At 47.2% G+C, this 19,839-nt stretch overlaps 2 pseudogenes; both read left to right on the top strand.

Annotated features, from left to right (window-relative positions):
- Nucleotides 1–7,846: 7,846 nt before the first annotated feature.
- LOC124646843 lies at nucleotides 7,847–8,539 on the top strand (annotated as a pseudogene).
- A 3,573-nt stretch (nucleotides 8,540–12,112) lies between these two features.
- Nucleotides 12,113–12,790, top strand: LOC124646842 (annotated as a pseudogene).
- Nucleotides 12,791–19,839: the final 7,049 nt, after the last annotated feature.

Below are 19,839 nucleotides of genomic sequence, written 5' to 3'. Positions count from 1 at the left end.
TCTTTCAATGGAACTATCAGCAATCCCTTTTGTAACCAATAATAAAATGCAGTACTAGCTTCAGAGAAATCCCTTACATAGTTGACGTTTGTCATTGGTATAGGCGAGGCCGAAATCCCTTATCTTACAGGGAAAAACTAGTTTTCAACAACACAAAAAGAAAACTATCAAACGGATTGTATATTTTGCTCTGGCACAGATCTGATGTAACTAAGGAAGTAGATAATCACCATTCTATAATTAATTCCTCGCTATATATTAGCCCTCTGGCCCCAGTATCTCTCTGAATAACTGACTAAGGAAGTAGATAATCACCATTCTATAATTAATTCCTCGCTATATATTAGGCCCCAGTATCTCTCAGAATAACTGACTCTGGGAGCTATCAGACGTAGCGAAGGAAGTGGCTAATGACCATTTCCACAATAATCAGCGCTGTGTATTAAGGCTCTAGCCCTGGTATCCCTCCGATAACCTGAGGTAACGAAGGAAGTAACAAACCCATAATTAACTCCCTGCTATAAACTAGCGGTATGACCGGTTGGATACCTTTGGATGCCTTCCGAAAACCAACCAACCCAGGATTAAATGGTGCATTAATCGAGTCACCTCAGTAAATTACGGGAATTGGATTTCTAGCGCCACGTCATTGATCCGTGGGAGTAGGCATCTCAGACCTTCAAGGATTGCTCACCACCAGTGTATCAATGGTTCCCGCGCCAGCTCTCTCCCTGAAATTTTGAGTCTCTCTTCCCTCCAACCCGGCTCTATAAGTACTAGGAGAGGTCTACTCTACGCGTGCGTCGTGTGTGACGACTTAGACTTTGACTCTTGCTCGGAGAGGAGAGGAGAGGAGAGGAGAGTGAGCGCCATGGCCGGACGATGGCGTGGCCATGTCTGTGCGTGATGAGTGGTGATGGCTGGTGGCGAGATCTCTGAGATAGGTATGTGTACGTGCATCCTCTCGTTCTTCCCTCGCCCATTGAGATCCTGTGTTTTCTTGTACCTTCTTCCCCCAGGCGTTGGTATGTGATGGTTTTATTTTGATTGGTTGCAAGAATTATTTGATCTATTAGAGGGAGAGAGCGCTTCATCATAGATCCATGCTAGGTGAATGTGAGCGGCGAAGACGATCTATGGATTTTGATGTAGTCGCGATTCAGAGGCCTTGATGGTTGTTTATTTTAATTTTTTGGTTTTCCACACAGGACTGGTTGTTGGAGCGGGAGAAGAAAAGAAAGAAGAATCGATCGATAATGGATGGATGCCGCGTCCAGCGAGCCGGCGGGCGGACCGACACGGTGTGTTTTCCAAAGTTTTTTCTTTCTTATTATGTCTTTTTTTGGATCTACTACGTGAATCGTGGTTGCTTTTTGGGTGCCGATCGATCGACTGATCAGTTGCTGCTCTCGTGAGACCGAGCGATGCGTCGCAGAAGAATTAGTTTTCGACCACAATTTGTACCTGTGCAATGTGGAGCAGTGTATTTGATTGGAGTTGTTTATGCCAAACCCACATGTGGATAAAATTTAAAAAATAACCGCGAAATGTCACTAGCTAGGGAACATAAAGTAGATAACGTAGTTAGGTAAGCGTGAGTCTAATGGGTGTTTACGCGAGTCAGCGCCCTCCTGCGTGTCGGCTTTGATCGCGATAGATTGTAATAACGTTGTTATCTAATGAATAAAATCCACGTGTCGGCTTTAAAGCAACATGTTGCTCAGAGGTCAGAAATAGCAGAGTTAGCTTCACAAAGAAACGGAGAGAAAAAAGACAATTCTAGACTTATATCTGCAGAAGCCAAATAGACGGTGGCATCGATCCGTACCGCAAGGGGGGCAACCCCCCCCCCCCCCCCAGGTGTCCGGCGACAGGCCTCTCCGAAACTTTCCTGCTCCATATTTTGTTTCCAACGCGCACATATTTTTTAGCCGCTGACATTTTGTATCGCTTTCACTGTTTGTCTTGGCAGAGACCGGCACCATCGCTGCGCCTCCGGTCTGCGAGTGCCACTGCGATTGTGTGCCATGCGAGCTCCGTGACTGCGATTGGGACGCGGCTGGAACACATTTTTTGTCCAGCGCGCCCCAAATCCCTTTGGGAGCCGCTTTGGGGGACGCGACTGGAGATGCTCCCCCGGCGTGTCCTCGGCCGCCCTCTTCTTCGACTCCGGCGTCTTGTGGTGCTGGACACCTCCGTTGTCGACCATCAATTTGTCCCAGTCTGACTGGGCCATGTCGGTCGGTGGGGATTTCCGTTTTTCTTGTTCCTAGCAATATGGTGTGGAGGCAATATATCAGCCTGACTTGGCGAGTCTTATCTAGTCATCATTGCACCTCCGAGTTTGAACCGTCATCTAGACTCGGGTGTGCAATCAGACTCCGAGTAGAACGTGTACGACGCCGCGAGGCATGTATCCATCCGCTATTATAAGGGCATCTCCAACCCGACGACCCAAATGGACGCGCTGGGCCGTCCGTTTTGGGCCGTTTGGGTGGCCGCCCAGACACGCGGACAGCGGCCCGCGTCCGCGTGTCCGTTTGGGTCGCGCGCTACGCCCAACGCGCGGACGCAACGCATAATCGGAGAAACACGAAAACAAAAGAAAAATGGCAAATTTAAACGAAATTTGATTAAACATATGCCCTATTTTGGGCAAATTTGTACATAGCCCTATTTTTGGCAAAAAACTAACAAAAGAAGCCCCTATATGGGCTTTAAAAGGCAAGTGACCAAATATGAGGTGCCAAAAAAAATCCAAGAAAAGAAAGTTTTATAGTACATAGAGGATGACATGTGGGTCCCATTTAGCAGCACCGGTATCACCGTTTGAGAGGCGGCAGGGGATCGAAAGAAAAAAGGCAAGTGACCAAATATGAGGTGCCAAAAAAATCCAAGAAAAGAATGTTTTATAGTACATAGAGGATGACATGCGGGTCCCATTTAGCAGCTGCGGTATCACCGTTTGAGGGGCGGCAGGGGATCGAAAGAAAAAAGGCAAGTGACCAAATATGAGGTGCCAAAAAAAACTCCAAGAAAAGAAAGTTGACTGCTCATAGAGGATGACATGCGGGTCCCATTTAGCTGCAGCGGTCTCAATGTTTCCAAGGCGGCAAGGGATCAAAAGAAAAAGGAAGTAGCCGTAAATCGGGGGTCAAAAAATCCAAGAAAAGAAAGAAATTTGGTTCATAGAGGATGACAAGCGGGACCCATGATCCTGCATCGTAAACGGCTCGATCGAAGAGTGTTGAACGAGATGGCGCGATCGAGAAAAAAATAATGCTAGAGAGGCTGCCATCTGGGCCCTACATCTCTGGGCGGTGCGGATTTGCGTTGACTCGGCCGGCGAACCCGAGAACTCGCGATGCACCACGTCCCGGGCCACCATACGCGACGTTTTGGCCGCTTTCGTCGGGCTAGGTGGCCTCAAAAACGAGAAAAAAAAGTTTTGACATGAACCACGGAGGGACCAAAAATCGTCGGCCATGGTGCACCAGCAACCACGGCGCGACTTCAACTTCGTCGGCCATGGCAACTTTTCTTGTAGTGAAGGTTATGGTGACCAGAGGGGTAGCATAGCTAGGGTTGGCATGGTGGTGTCCAAATCAATGGCATGGGCTTGGCATAATCTTGTGTGCATGATTCTTGTGTAACAAAGGTGCTGCAAGTTTGAGAGGGGTGAGATGCATCTATTTGACATGGTGCACAAGGTAGGAGAGGCTAGATGTGTGCACATTGGATTTATTCAAAAAAGTGTATGTGGTACATGCAATGAGTGGCAATCATGAGCATGGTGATCATGGCCAAGGTGGTGTCATCTCATGATGTGCTTTTCAGAGTACCATGGTGTACTAACAAGGAGTACAAGGGAGAGAGAGAGAGAAAGAGGTGAGAAAGTGATGAGTAAAGTGATTGTACCTCCATTTGATTCTATGTGTACTTCTTCCCTTTAATGCAATGATCTCTCTTTCACTTACTTTTGATCAAAATTCTGCATGGATATGTTCTGAATGATGTTGGACAACTATGTGTGGCATTGGTTTGAAATTTGGAGAGGTTTCGTGAAAATTCAAATAGTGGAGGGAATCTAGAATTTGTTTCAAGGTGGCATCTTGGCTTGAATAATTAGAGCAATGGTCAAAGCTTTGGTCAAAGTGGTCAACACGAAAAATGTTCATCTTGATGAGGTCTTGGATGAGGTGCAAAGATTTGTTAGGGTTTGGTTTAAGAATCTCTTAATAGAAGAGCTCAAAGTGGGTAAGATATTAAAAAGGTCAAAAGTGACCATGATCACATGTAATTGAATTTTGATTTTTCCTTTGATTTGATTTGTGTTTCTTGGATGCAAAAGTGTTTTTTATTGATATCTAAGTGTTTCACAAGCAAAGGCACAAGCTAAGGTGGCCTTGGTTAAAGATTTGCATATTTGTCTAAAAGTGTATGAGAGTAAAAAATGACATTTTCTCACTATTTTAACTCTCTCTATTTGATTTGATTTTCCTTGACTCCAAAGTGATTCTTATGAGTTTAGGAACATCTCCAAACCATTGAAACCATTCCAAAATGTCTAGCTCAAAGATTTGCAAAAATGACCATAAACACATAAGAGGTGATATTCCAATTTTTCTTAATCTTCTATTTTGTTCCCCTTGTTTTACTTGGGCATGTTTTAGGGTCCATTTAGTGTGGGATTAGGTTTAGAGATGGTTTCACACTATTTGGGCAAGGTAGGAGTGCATAGGACAAGATTTGATAAAATGGCTAGGTGCCACATATGCTTCTATGCATATGTTGATTTTATTTTTAAATGTTTTTGTTTCACCTTTGTTTTGATTAGGGAAGTACTAGATTGGGTTTGTTGATGTTTTCAAAACATCTAATCAAGGTAGAAAAACCTAGGTAAAAGTTTTACCAAAATATCCATAGGCACATAGGCCCTTTTCTTATTTAATTTCTTTTTATTTTGATTTAACTTGGATGGTGAAAGGAGGAGTGAGGTTTAGGGTTTAAGGTTACATGTTCAAGCAATAAACAAAGAATCATGGCAATATCACAAGAATTAAGCATGCTCACTATGTATCCAACTAAATTTAATAAAAAAATTGTTGGTTTCAAAATTTGGAAAAAGGGAAATTCATTTTCTTTGTTTTGTAATTTTTGGGATGTTACACTAGCTTGTATTCTCTTCATTTATTTTAGCACGAATCAACATGTACAGATTTATACGTAGATGTTGTAAGATGTACGCGGAGAAAGGTGTGGCAAATTGGCAGCACCGCACGGTCGACGGGGATAGAGTGAGGCGATTATTCAACCATACGTTACATACCCCAGTTTTAATTTCACTGATCATGTGCTCTTGTTTTCTTGGCCTTCTCCACGTCCTTGCGCCCATCTGTGCCCCCCCCCGCCGACAATAGGTTCTTCACTTCCAATTGTCTTTTAAGCTTTGGGAATTTACATGCCCAAAAAATCAAAGACACTGATCCTAGTACTTGGCCATCCATAAATACACAAATCACTATGCTGGAGAGCAGTAATCTCCCTCAGTTGCCGTTTCAAGCTTCCCTCTCGGATTTTCTTCGCCAAAGAGTAAATCACGCAGCTGAGTGTTATGGACAGTATCTGTGATTTTTCACCGGTGTCCGTACATACCAGAGAATATTTATACTAGATGATTCGAAAAGTTGTTTTAAGACATTCACAAATGTTACATTTTGCAGAATTTAAACATTGTTATTTCTCGCAATGAACGTTGTGGTGGACAAGGGGGGGGGGGGGGCGCCACCGGGTAAAGAAGGAAATATGAGAAAAGGTAGCAGGCGTTCGACATAAAAAAGGATCTAGGACGTCGGGTGTAAAGAGAAACTTTGGATGATTGGGAGAAGTACTCTAATTTTGCTAATGTATTGCTATTTCCTTCCGAGAAACTTGATACGCCTCTCAGTTAAGAAAGGAAACAAAAGATTACAAATGAATTAACAACATTCTCGTATTCAACCACAAGATATTAAACATGAAAAACAAGCATATTGTCCATATATAATCTTGAATCATAAGATGACATTATTAAAACCTTTTCTTTGTCTTCATCACGTTCCGGTAACCACCTCGAGGGGTGAAGAATCGTCGTCGTCTTCGAGATCTTCGTCCACCACACCAAAAACGCAAGGTCTCAAACCCGTTTTTCGCCGCACCGGCAGCCTGCCGCAAGAGGCGGGACCAGTGTTCCTTGGTGCTCAAGCCGGCGAGGTAGTCGGCGACCCTGTTGGAGGCGGCCATGAATCTCTGGTACCCGATCGACTGGGCACGCTGGGTTTCCCGGATGGCTTCGACGTGCTCGTCCTGGGACCGCTCCCAGCAGTTGGCCTTGACCCTCTTCTCCGTGTATTAAGCGTCCGCCGGTGTGTCATCGGCCGCCCTCTTCTTCGTCTCTGTTGTCTCCGGCGTCTTCTGTTGCCGGTGTGTCATCGGTCTTGTTTTCATGTAGAGTTACATGCCCAAGTTTTAGTTTGTCCGTGCACCCATCTGTGCGCCCCACCGACAATAGAATCTTAACTTCCAATTGTATTTTTTTAAGCTTTGGGAATTTACATGCCCAAAAAATCAAAGACACCGATCCTAGTACTCGGCCATTCATAAATACACAGATCACTATGCTGGAGAGCAGTAATGTCCCCCAGTTGTTGTTTCAAGCTTCCCTCTCTCCGATTTTCCTCCCCAAAGAGTAAATTATGCAGCTGAGTGTGATGAATGGTATCTGTGATTTTTCACTGGTGTCCATACATATACCAGGGAATATTTATACTAGATGATTCGAAAAGTTGTTTGAAGACATTCACAAATGTTACATTTTGCTGAATTTAAACATCGTTATTTCTCGCAGTATGAACGTTGTGGTGGAGAAGGGGGAGGGCGCCACAGGGTTTATATAGAAGGAAAAATGAGAAAAGGTAGCAGGTGTTAGACGTAGAAAAGGATCTAGTGCGTCGGGTGTACAGAGAAACTTTGGATGGTTGGCAAAAGTACTCTAATTTTCCTAATATTGCTATTTCCTTCCGAGAAACTTGATACGCCGCTCAGTTAACAAAGGAAGGAAAAGATTGCAGATGAATTAACAACATTCTCGTATTCAACAACAAGATACTAGTATTAAACATGAAAAACAATCATATAGTCCATAATATATCTTGAGGCATATGACTACACTAGTTAAAACCTTTTCTTCGTCTTCATCACGTTCCGGTAACCACCTCGAGGGGTGAAGAGTCGTCGTCGCCGTCGAGGTCTTCGTCCACCGCACCAAAACCGCAAGGTCTCAAACCCGTTTTTCGCGGCATCGGCAGCCTGACGCGAGAGGCGGGACCAATGTTCCTTGGTGCTCAAGCCGGCGAGGTAGTCGGCGACCCTGTTGGATGCGGCCATGAATCTCTGGTACCAGATCGACTGGGCACGCTGGGTTTCCCGGACGGCTTCGACGTGCTCGTCCTGGGACCGCTCCCAGCAGTTGGCCTTGACCCTCTTCTCCGTGTAGTAGGCGTCCACCGGTGTGTCGCCGGCCGCCCTCTTCCTCGTCTCCGGCATCTTGTGCTGCTGGACGCCTCCGTCGTCGGCCATGAATCTGTCCCAGTCCGACTGGGCCATCTCCGTCGGTACGGTGGGGATTTCCGTTTTTCTTGTTCCTAGAAATATGGTGGAGGCTATATATATATATCTTTCCTATATCTTTGTGTTTGAACCGTCATCCAAACTCGATCGGAATGCTATAAGTAGCTTCGCTGTGTCCCGGTCTCCCAATCCCATCGATTCATCCGCAGGGCAAGACGAGTTCACTGCGCGCCTTACCATGAACCAGATGGACGAGTGGGGGAACTGCCCGGGCTGCGCCGGCGCGACGGTGGTGGTCGTCAACCACACCACAGGCGACACCGTCTGCACCGCGTGCGCGTTCGTCCTCGAAGCGCGCTACATCACCGACGAGCGGCCCGAGTCGCCGCCACAGCGAACCGACCAGCTCCGTCCAGCCACTCCTTGACGCCAAGCTCTCCAGCATCAGCACCTACTCCAACGATGCCAAGAATCCCTCCGCTGCCGGCAAGAACGCCCTGCCGCTCGACGCCATTCCAAGACCCAGCTCCTGGACGGCTGCCGCGCCATCACCGACATGGCGGACCGGCTCGGCCTCACCGCCGCCATCCGGGACCAGGCCAATGAGACGTTCAAGAAGCTGATGACGAAAGAGGGCAAGGGCGGCTGCTGCCCGGTCGTCCGGAACAGGGACTCCGTCTACGCCGCCTGCATCTACATCGCGTGCCGCAGCCTCGCCGTGCCGCTCACCTACAAGGAGCTCACCTTCAGCTCCGTCAGTACTGCCCAGGCCGCCGTGGCCAGGAAGGACATCGGGAGGATGACGACGCACATCAAGAGGCTGCTCGAGGAGGAGGATGGTCTGCAACCTGGTCAGGGACGACGTCCATGTCGGGTCGTGCCCGTGCCGGACTCCTACATAGAGTTATGCCCGCGGGACCTGTCTGACTAGACATGTCATGATATAGATAATATTGTATTCTATAAATGTGTAAATTTTTAGAATGAAATATGTTGTATTTTGAACCCAGCAGAAATAAAAAATCTTAATTTCATCATTGATGAACACTATAATCGTAGATTTTATCATTTCGTGAGACTATCAACTGGCGGCAAAATATAATGTATTTCAATCTAAAGATTTACACATTCCCATATTTTAGAATTATAAAATTAAAAGTTTTGAAGTTTATGAAAAATAAATAAACCAGGCTACATAAAGCCTGGGCTACAAAAGAGGTATTTTGCGTGCTTCAAGCGCTATTGACGTGTTACTAGTGACGTGTTACTATTGAGACGTGACATTGTTTCACCTTCTAATTTACTTAACTGTGGTAAAATACTTGGCCTACTATAGCGACATTTTAGTACATTGTACTAATCGCTCTGTCTATAAAAGAACATCGGAGATTTGTCTAAATTTGTATGTATCTATACACTAGAGAGCGTTTACATATATCTAAATCTATATATCTAAATCTAGACAAGTTTACGACCTCCTTTTAAAGACATAGCTAGTATTTTGCGCAAATACTATTGAGACGTGTCACCAACTCACTATATATTGCATGTCAAAAAAAACTCACTATATATTGAGACGTGCCGCTATTTCATATTCTTTTCCTCCAAACATTCCCCTAATTAGCTGTAGTAAAATACTTGGCCTACTATAGCGACATGTTAGTTGTAGTAGAAGGTACTATAAACAAGCCTAGGATATATATATCAGTCCTCGGCCCTCAGTTAGTTGCGAAGGATGAGCCGTGCAGGTGAGATCGGGGAGGCCGAGAGTAAGATTAGGGACGGGAAGTGGAGACGATTGGAAGATCGCTAGATCGTGCACGCTAGCAAAGCCTTCACCATCGAAGCCCTAGCATGGGCGGCGAAATAATTGATTGGAACTGACCGGCGCGGAATAAGAATGCACGCGGAACTCCTTGATCGATGGATCTTGTGCGTGACTTATCGTCTAATTCACTCATGTTCTAGGAAATGCTGCAGCTGTGGCCTGTGGGCAAACCTTCTTGTGCTTGGGCCGTTCAGCATGTTGTGCGTTTGTAAGTTATGCCTATACGCCGCTTTTGCTAATGCATGGATAGTAACTACAGGCAGTCATCAGATTAGTTGGGGGCAGCCGGATCATGGCCGTGGGCGGTTGGATCAGAGCCGTGGGCGGCCGGATCGGGGCGGGCCTGCTCGATTTGGAGCTCGTAGAAGGCCGAATCAAACTCGATTGAGTCCAGAACATGGACGAAAATCACAAGAACAACTCCATCCCGAGCACGAACGGGAGAGCAAGAAGAGAGGTGGGCAGCAGCGGCCGGAATGGTCATCGGCGGCGTCGCGGATCGAGCACGGAGTTGCAACGTGCAGGAGCTAAACCTAGAGCTCTGATACCATGTTAGGGAATGAGCAACTATCATTCACAGGGGGCCAAAGGGCAGAACATGTACATGTGTGTATATGCAGCAAACCCCTTATACAATGGGAATATACAGGAAAAGGGGAACTATATGTCTAACACTTTTCACGATTGGATACAAAAGTATAACGTCCCCTTTATGTCTATATCTTCATTCAGTTGAAGCAGGTGTAGGTGGGATCACATATTTTCCTGCTGGTCATGTTTTGAATTGTTAAAACTGAGCTCATGAATCTATTTTTAGCAGATGAATCTTATAAAAAACAAAGACGATGGCTTTTAAGTTGTGGGGAGCCCATGTAATGTGTGCATTGCCAATTTAGAAATGAACCAAGGATCGACCAGTCATCCATCAGAGATATGTACTCAGCTTGTATTCTCTTTATTTATTTTAACACGAATCAGCATGTACAGATTTATACGTAGATATTGTAAGATGTACTCAGAGAAAGGCGTGCCAAATTGGCAGCGGCCCACGGTCGACTGGGACAAAGTGAGGCGATTATTCAACCGTAGGTTACATGCCCAAGTTTTATTTTGTCACTGATCATGTGCTCTTGTTTTCTTGGCTTTCTCTGCGTCCGTGCGCCCATCCATGCTCCCCGCCGACAATAGGTTACTTCCAGTTATCTTTTAAGCTTTGGGAATTACGTGCCCGAAAAATCGAAGACACCATTCTAGTACTCAGCCATCCATAAATACACAGATCACTGTGCTGCAGAGCGGTAATCTCCCTTAGTTGCCGTTTTTCAAACTTCCCTCTCTCGGATTTTCCTCGCCAAGAGTAAATCACGCAGCTGAGTGTTATGAACGGTATATATGATTTTTCACCGGTGTCCATACATAAATATTTATACTCCCTCGCTCACACCAAAAACGTCTCAACTTTATCAAAATTTAGATGTATCTATAGTAGGTAAATACATCTAAATTTTGACAAAGTTAAGACAACTTTGGTAGGACGGAGGAAGTAGATGATTCGAAGAGTTTTTTAAGACTTCAACAAATGTTACATTTTACAGAATTTAAACATCGTTATTTCTCGCAATGAACGTTGTGGTGGAGAAGGGGGACTGGGGAGGGCGCCACCATGCTAGACATAGTGGCCTCATTACCGCCGGGTTTAGAAGGAAATATGAGAAAAGGTAGCAGGCGTTCGACATAGAAAAAGATCTAGGGCCTCGGGTGTAAAGAGAAACTTTGGATGATTGGGAAAAGTACTCTAATTTTGCTAATGTATTGCTATTTCCTTCCAAGAAACTTGATACGCCGCTCAGTCAAGAAAGGAAACAAAAGATTACAGATGAATTAACAACATTCTCGTATTCAACCACAAGATGTTAAACATGAAAAACAAGCACGTTATTAAAACCTTTTCTTTGTCTTCATCACGTTCCGGTAAGTACCTCGAGGGGTGAAGAATCGTCGCCGTCTTTGAGGTCTTCGTCCACCGCACCAAAAACGCAAGGTCTGAAACCCGTTTTTCGCCGCGTCTGCGGCCTGCCGGGAGAGGCGAGACCAGTGTTCCTTGGTTCTTAAGCCGGCGAGGTAGTCGGCGACCCTGTCGGATGCGGCCTTGAATCTCTGGTACCAGATCGACTGGGCACGCTGGGTTTCCCGGGCGGCTTCGACGTGCTCGTCCTGGGACCGCTCCCAGCAGTTGGCCTTGACCCTCTTCTCCGTGTAGTAGCCGTCCGCCGGCGCGTCCTCGGCCGCCCTCTTCTTTGTCTCCGTCGTCTTGTGGTGCTGGACTCCTCCGTCGTCGGCCATGAATCTGTCCCAGTCGGACTGGGCCATGTCGGTCGGTGGGGATTTCCGTTTTTCTTGTTCCTAGCAATATGGTGGAGGCAATATATCTGCCTGACTTGGCGGGCCTTATCTAGTCATTGGCAGTCAGACTCCGAGTTTCAATTGTCATCTAGCTAAACTCGGCGTGCAATCAGACTCCGAGACGAACACGACGCCGCGAGCCATGTATCCATCCGCTATTATAAGTAGCAGCTCTGTGTCCCGGTCTCCCATCGATATCTGTTTCTCACACGTCTGGCCGCCGCAAACCTCAATCCATCCACAGGGTAAGACGAGCTGCCGCAGGGCAAAACCATGTCCGGCTCGCCGGCGGACGAGTGGGGGTACTGCCCGGGCTGCGCCGGCGCGACGGTAGTGGTCGTCAACCACACCACAGGCGACACCATCTGCACCGCATGCGCGCTCGTCCTCGAAGCCCGCTACATCAGCGACGAGCGGCCCGAGTCGCCCCCGCGACGCGAGCAGCGTCGTCGAGCCATTTCTCGACGCCAGGCTCTGCACCATCATCACCTACTCCAGCGATGCAAAGAAGTCCTCCGCCGCCAGCAAGAACGCCCTGCCCCTCGACGCCAAGACAAGGCCCAGCTCGTGGACGGCTTCAGCGCCATCGACGGCATGGCGGACTGGCTCGGCCTCGTCGCCGCCGTCCGGGACAAGGCCAAGGAGATGTTCAAGAAGCTGACGAAACAGGCCAAGGGCAGCTGCCCGCTCGTCCGGAACAGGGACTCCGTCTACGCCGCCTGCATCTACATCGCGTGCCGCAACCTCGGCGTGCCACTCACGTACAAGGAGCTCACCTTCAGCTCCATCAGTAGTGCCCAGGCCGCGGTGGCTAGGAAGGACATCGGGAAGATGACGACGCACATCAAGAGGCTGCTCCAGGAGGAGGACGGCATGGACCCTCCTCCGCGTCGTCCTGTCGTACCGGAGCCGGACTTCTACTTCGAATTACGTCGTCATCGTGTAGTCTAATCCTGCTCCAAGTGCTAATTCATTATATGTCTGTATACCAATCACACGCCAGAAAGATATAAAGCAAGAAGTGTTATTTACGAAGCTCTGCTTGCGTTTCCTAGCGTGGTGTGTTCTACTGTACCATGACGTGCCACTATTTTTTTAAGGAAAATGATTAGAGTCTCCCTTGGGTTCTCCGGCGAGGGAGCCAATTCTTTGTGTTTCTGCTCCTTCGTGGCACCAACATCTTGCGGCAAACCAGGTGAGCCCTCTTGGCCGGCGCTGGAGTTGGTCTCGCGGTGATCTTGGCCGTTCTTGGTGGTCAGGTGCGGTCTCTGCTCTTTGGTCTCATGGTCTCAGTGTCATTGTCTTCCGTTCGAGCTCTAGGGTGAGCGACTTCGGCCGGGTACAACGCCCTTCGATCCAGGGCGAGGGAGCAGGGACTTTCTTTGGCTTCAGAGACCGATCGTGGCCCTCTACCCTTTGGGGTATGAATGGTTTCCCCTTGACGGCGAGAAATCTTCGGGTGTCAACTTTCACCACTTCTCGTGAGTGGTTTTGCCTTGGTTGGTGAGGACTCCGACGATCCTGTATCTGTTGTTATCTTGTAAGCTGATCTCTCAGCATCCTGTAACCTTAGCCGTTTGTCGCTTTATTAATTTAAAGGTGGGTACTTGTGCCTTATGTTCAAAAAAATGTCGATGACTGCCTCTGGATCAAGCTTATGTGTCCACATCATGGACATTCAGCTAGAGGGAGCCTCGTCCCTTGGCGCACGCCAGCCTGGACTTAGGACGAGCTTCCCTGTGACATGCCGCACCGCGGGCACTGCCAGGGTATGGAAGAGAGGCGAGGGGCAAGCTAGGGTTAGGGGAACGAGCTAAAATAAGAGTCAAATCGAAAGGACAAACACTCAAAAAAAAAAATCGAAAGGAAAAACTTGCAATTTCTCAAAATTCAGAATAGCTCAATGTAACCAACCAGCCTGAACTATAATTCCCGTTCAACTGCAGCGGAGCAGAGGAGGGGCAAATTAAAGAAGCGCCTCGTAGTACAGCAAGGCGACCACGATTATCTCAACATACAGTCAGAAATTCTAGTACTTCACTAGGCTCAGTAGCATCAGCGCCAGTAGCAGAAGCATGAAGGAACAAAATATATGAAAATACAGTAAAAGCTGACGAAGCTTGGCCTGATGAGCTCTCTCTGCAGCAAGCTGAGCCGTCGTAACATCAATCTGAGCCCTCAAAGCATCGGTTTGAGCCGTCGTAGCGTAAGCTTCCCGCAGGTCACGAAGAGCAGCCGCGTTCACCATCCACAGTGCTGAGAGGGTGACCAAGGTGTCCAAGAACTTGTCCAACCACATGAAAAAACGCCAGCCTTTTTTCACCTGTCCAAACATCCAAAGTTCAGCAACTTGCCTGAATCGAACATTAGGAATACCATATGGAGATTCCTTGGGCATCCGAACAGTAAGGAACAGAAGAAACAACCTTCTTTTTCCTGTCATTCCTTGGGCATTTCACTGAAGATTTCCCCGGGTTCAGAGATGTCAATGGCTGCTTCAGGATCATGCGCCTGTGTCCATAGCCTGTACATTCAGCCAGAGGGAGCCTCATCCCTTGGCGCACGCCGGCCGGAGTGGGGCGCTTCTACGTAGACCCGGCAGAAGTACATTCACTCTGTTTTGTGTGCACACCGAGTGGGCCCTTTGTCAAGGTTTGGTGGAGGTCCATGGATAAATGGCAAGATTACAGTGTTGGCGGCACCGTTCGATGGATATGCTCAGCCTACAAAAGCGGTGCAACTGTAAGAATGTTCAGCCGGAAGTTCGATGGATATGTATGCTGTGGACCGAGCGAATTTCTACGCGATAGTGTTCAAGTGGAACTCCCATTAAATCATCTTTCGGTCAGGGGTAAGCAGCGCGTCAAAACCACCTTCGTGCTGTACGAGCGTGTGCCTTCTTTCTGTTTGAGATCTGAGCGGATCAATGAAAAATATATCGATAGGACTGTCGAGCGGCTAAAACTGGAGCATCGGCTTGATTACCACAAACCAACGATCAAGTGGCCTCAGTTTGATCAGGACAAACAAGAGATCACGTAACCTCAGACCAGACAAAATTGATTGCAGAATTTAACACTAACGTCACACTGTTAACATGTCAGGCACCAAGGAGAGATAATGATGTACACAAGCGGATGCTTCCATTTCACTATTTAGCCAGGAAATCCACTGCTGCGACAGATTGAAAAATGACAGGCATCATCCGACACAAAACTAGGCGTCCTGTTTGTGTGGCAAATACAAAGTAGAGGAAATTACGCATCAGCATGCAGCTGAATTCGACAACACAAGAACTTATTACTGTTGATACCTGCATCAGACTTACCCGAAGCAGCTGCAGATGGATGGATGAGGCTGCCGAGGTAGCGCTGGAGGTGGTCGTGCCTGCATGCATCAAGGAAAGAAGGCTGAAGATTGGTCACGTTCTGTGGAAGGGCAAACGAAAATCAAATCAATGGACGCTGGTACTTTAAGACCTCAAGAAAGAGCGGGAGACGGACCTATATATGCCGTGCGAAATTGCTTTGGAAAATTGGGAGGCAGATTAACCTTGATCGAAAGCCATGTAAATTCTTCAGTTCAAAGAAAAACAGAGACACGCGGCAGATTAGCTGGCAACTATTTCAGACGCTGACCAAAACAACTTCATAACTTTAGCGTCACCGTGCACTGTAGCCACTTCAACCCAAAATCATATTCATACGACATAAATTGCATGCAACCTTGTAAGCAATCAAAATTTCTTCATTATAAATTTGTATAGAGAGTGGATGTGTACTACAGAATTCAGTCTCCAACTCTTCTGAATCATAAAGCACTCATGTGGTTCGGATAACTCGATCATGTACACACGTGTGCATGTACCTGATGGTACTGCAGTTTTGCAGGACACACAGTAATCTCCGGAGCTAAGCAGATGCAATGGATTCAAGAAGAAAATTAAACGATGATGCAAACATGTTATAAATACTGCTAGGAGTAGTGCTCCAAGTCCTTCTAACAATCAGGTGCAACCTGCAAGCACATCACGGTCAGCTAGAACAAAATACAGAAACATGAAATGCATGTAGATTGTGGACAGTGGCCCATATTTTTGATAATAAGAAAAGTCAATTCTTCATTTGAAAAAACAGAGAGATGAGCATATAGATTGCTAGATAGTACTGTAAGTACTAACAAGACCACCAAATAAAAAGCATTGTCAATTCTCTGGCTTAAGAAAATAGAGGCATCAGGCAGATTAGTTGGCACATATGAAATAATGAGTTCGGTAATTTAGTACAGAACATTCTTTTTAGCTCCATATATAAGGATATCAAAATAAGATTCTAGCCAGCTCACAGTGGAACCATTTCATGCACACCGCAGATCATGAGGATACAGATGTACAGGTCGTTACGAAGTCGACATATCACTCGACTACATTCAGGTGAAAGGCGATACATTTACAACATAACCCTCTAGTGTCGTAAAGAAGGTATGCGAAACAAGAGTTTGTTTGAGCGGAAGTTGAGTAAGAAAGATGCCTCTTTGAATTAGCATGTCAAACAACTTGCCATCGATGTCAACCTGAAGTAGGCAGTTACCAAATTGGACCAGAAACAGCACATGACCATCACAAGATGTGGCCACCACAATCCAGCAACTTCCAAAGCCTGGAAAATGCACCATCTCCTCCGCAATCGGCAATTTCACGTGGCACTTATGGGCCCAGACCTCGTAGTCCTGCATCATCCAGATATCAATGGTTTTGGTTGCATAACTGAAGCTGGTAATGCCAAGCACTCCATCCATCTCAAACAGGCGGATGGGGCCAGGAACATCCGGACCACGCATGTGCCGCAATGACTCGGTGGTGGTGTCGAATACCAGTATCATGTCGCCTCCACTCTCCTGCCGCGATAGGTGCCAATGGAGCCTACCACGGAACACGAGAGGTGGGCCGTTTGACATCGCCTCCTTGGCCTCTTGCAACCCGATGTGCCTCGGCGGCTGGGCAGAGCCTAATGCGAAGACGTAGGAGCCATGTCGGCCATCAGCCAGCGGATTTACATGCCGCGTCGACAACCGGGACCAGTAGAGAAGTAGTCGATACTCGCCGGTAGGGGTGTGCTGGTACATCCCCAAGGGGTCGAAGCCATTAAGCTGCGGGAGCGGGGCATATTGACGAGCTACCGGGTTGCAAATGGAGAAAGTTTTGAACCGCCTGAAGCGGTGGGAGAGGACGAGGAGGCCGTCGCATGAGGCTTCCACGTCCAACAAGGTGCCGGTGAGTCGGGCGACGGGCTCGAGCGGGTAGGGGCATGACCGGTGGTCGAAGGTGTTGATTTCTAGGGACTCCCCCTCGTCGTCGTTGGCGCTGTTGTAGCTGCATATGAGTGGGAACTTGGGCTGGCGAGCATGGTGGGCGTGGAGGAATCCATGGGCGGAGGTGGCCCGATGCCACACACGGCAGACGGCGCGACATCGGAGGAGGGACTTTGGGGGCAGGCGCACGAGGATCTCGTAGAAGACGATTTCCTCCGGGAGACCGGATCCTGTCCGTGAGGTCTCCGCCATCATGGTCGCCAGTGGGGATTCCGACCGTTCTAAGAAGGAGATCCGTAGTCTCTAATTCTTACGCTGGGCGTGGCCGGCGGCGGCGGAAAAGAGAGACGATCGAGTTTTGGACCGATTGGAACTGTTTATTATTCATGGCAAGTTCTGAATTAAAGTTGAACAGTACGAAACTGGTACGTATTGGGACCGATTACTAGCTCCCGGTCCCGTGTCGGTAAGGAGTAGAGATTAACTACGGAAAGAAAAAAGAGATCAACTTGGTCTCTGTTGGGCTAAACCAAGACAACCCAGAGCTAGATTTCTTCTGGTACAATTTTTAGAGTAAAACATCGTCATACTTATGTGCGGTCTCATCTCCATGAGAGAGCTTTGATAAATGCATTGGTCGCAACCGAGGCCTAGCCCGGATAGCTACCAGGGTGATGATACCTGTGATTCAGGGTGGGCATTCGGTTTTAACCGAAATTTTGGTTCGGTTTTTGCGATTGTTGAACAAATTCGGTTTTCAAAAATGGTAACCGAAATTGGCATGAAATTTAGGAAACCGAAGATTCGGTTAACCGACAAATTCGGTTCGGTTTTCGGTTAAAACCGAATGAACCTACTCACTTGAACAAATAGTAGGCATCACCGAAGAAAGCAAATAGTGATTGACATATCAACAGAAAAAGCATCAACTGCGCAAGAAATCGATAAATGAGCACCAATCGTGGAGGGATGCTATTTGGTAGGCTGTGATGCCTCTGTGATGCCCCCCGCTCGAGTTCGAGTCCCGGTACTCACTCGCGAGCTCGCGAGCGTGTACGCACTGTTGCACTTCTGTGCCCTGAAAAACTTAATACAATGCCGCCATGGGCTATTCCTGCCTGGTCTCGTTTTTTTTATATAAATGCATTGGTCAACTAAAATAGCACTACAATAAAAAAAAACACTAGTACCAGGTGGTTATGTCAGACTGATAGTCTGATACCAATGGTCTCCAAGAAATAGATACAAAGACCATGCATTTTTATTTAGCAAATACATTGTCATTATACATGCATGCGACATGCAGTTCGGAACTGTATTAGCCATTTTATTTTATTATTGAAGATTATTCACAAATGAGTATAAGTTGAAGGTCACATAATATAGAGACATTATGGAATTGTAATATTTTGTCTAGCCTAATGTGGCTACCGTGGTTGATCGATGGTTACCTAAAAGTAGAAACAGAGTAAGGTGGTGTACTTGTACCAGTTACCAGAACTGAGCAAGCACACACTTGATTCTATCTAGGGCCTACAATTTTTTTTTTTGATCTGATATCCCAGAAATTTCTAATGGTTGACGTGTACAAAAACAATCAACAGATCAACTTAGCCTGCAATGGATGAGTAAGAGAATTACAGACTCTGCCTTCAAGCCAAGAACTACAGAACCGACACCTACTCATCAAAAACCAATTTTTCGGTCATAATTGTCATTATATCAATCAATGCCACGATTTCCGATTACAACAATGAAACCCAACGGAGAAACGAACCATCATAAATCAATCAACCAATCGCAAACAGATATACGGCAGCAGCTGGCGAGAGGCCTCGCCCAACCACACCCCTACAAACCAATCAGAGGATAATCCAAGGAACACCTCGGGAGTCAGGGACTCAGGAACACAAGATTTTTTCACAAGTCACCAGACGCATCGCCAACCACCGCCACCTTCCAATCCAAACCCGCCAGGGCAGACAAGATAGAACTGTAGAGCGAGTAAGGAAGTATCTCCACAACCAAGAACGAGCGCGGAGTTCAGGGGAAACAAAAGAAAAAGAAACGCGGGCCAGTCCTATAAACGCGGCCGATAAGTAAAGAATCGCAAGGGGACACTGCCTGGCGGCGGGCGGCGGCCAGAATCCATGGGGCGCTACGTGCAATAGAGATTGGCAAGGACGGCGCGTACGTACCGGAGGTTTCAGCCGGCCGGCGGCGGCGGCAGCGGCGGCAGAAGAAAGCGCGCGGGGCGGAGACGAAGGCGGCAGCGGCGTCCCACGAGACGAGGGGGAGGAAAAGAAGTTGGTAGGAGAAGTTGGCGAGGGTGGCTCACATCTACCACCTTTGCCTCTCGCTGCGACGACTCCTATCTCCCTCCGTCTCCTGCTGGGTTTTCTGACTTTCTCGGGGGAATTTCTCTCCCTAATTTTCGCCTGGTATAACATTTTCCAAAGTGTAGTGATTTATTCATTTTTCTTTACTGGTAATTCGTGGTATTATTTGCAATGGCCTAGCCAGGTGGGTGTAAACGGTGAAACAGGCCCATCCTAAGACTTGGTCCAGCCTAGATATCAAATCAAATTATATAATAGAAGAAAAAAATGAAAAAAAGGCCCAATCTAACTTAGGATTTGCCCTAGCTTAGCAAATTGGGTTAGATCCACCGGTGGGGTCCGGATCCCCTG

This window comes from Lolium rigidum, chromosome 4 (assembly GCF_022539505.1).
Source record: "Lolium rigidum isolate FL_2022 chromosome 4, APGP_CSIRO_Lrig_0.1, whole genome shotgun sequence".
NCBI classification, from domain to species: domain Eukaryota; kingdom Viridiplantae; phylum Streptophyta; class Magnoliopsida; order Poales; family Poaceae; genus Lolium; species Lolium rigidum.
Note: the sequence above shows the minus strand (reverse complement) of the source record. Positions and strands in the feature narration are given on the sequence as shown.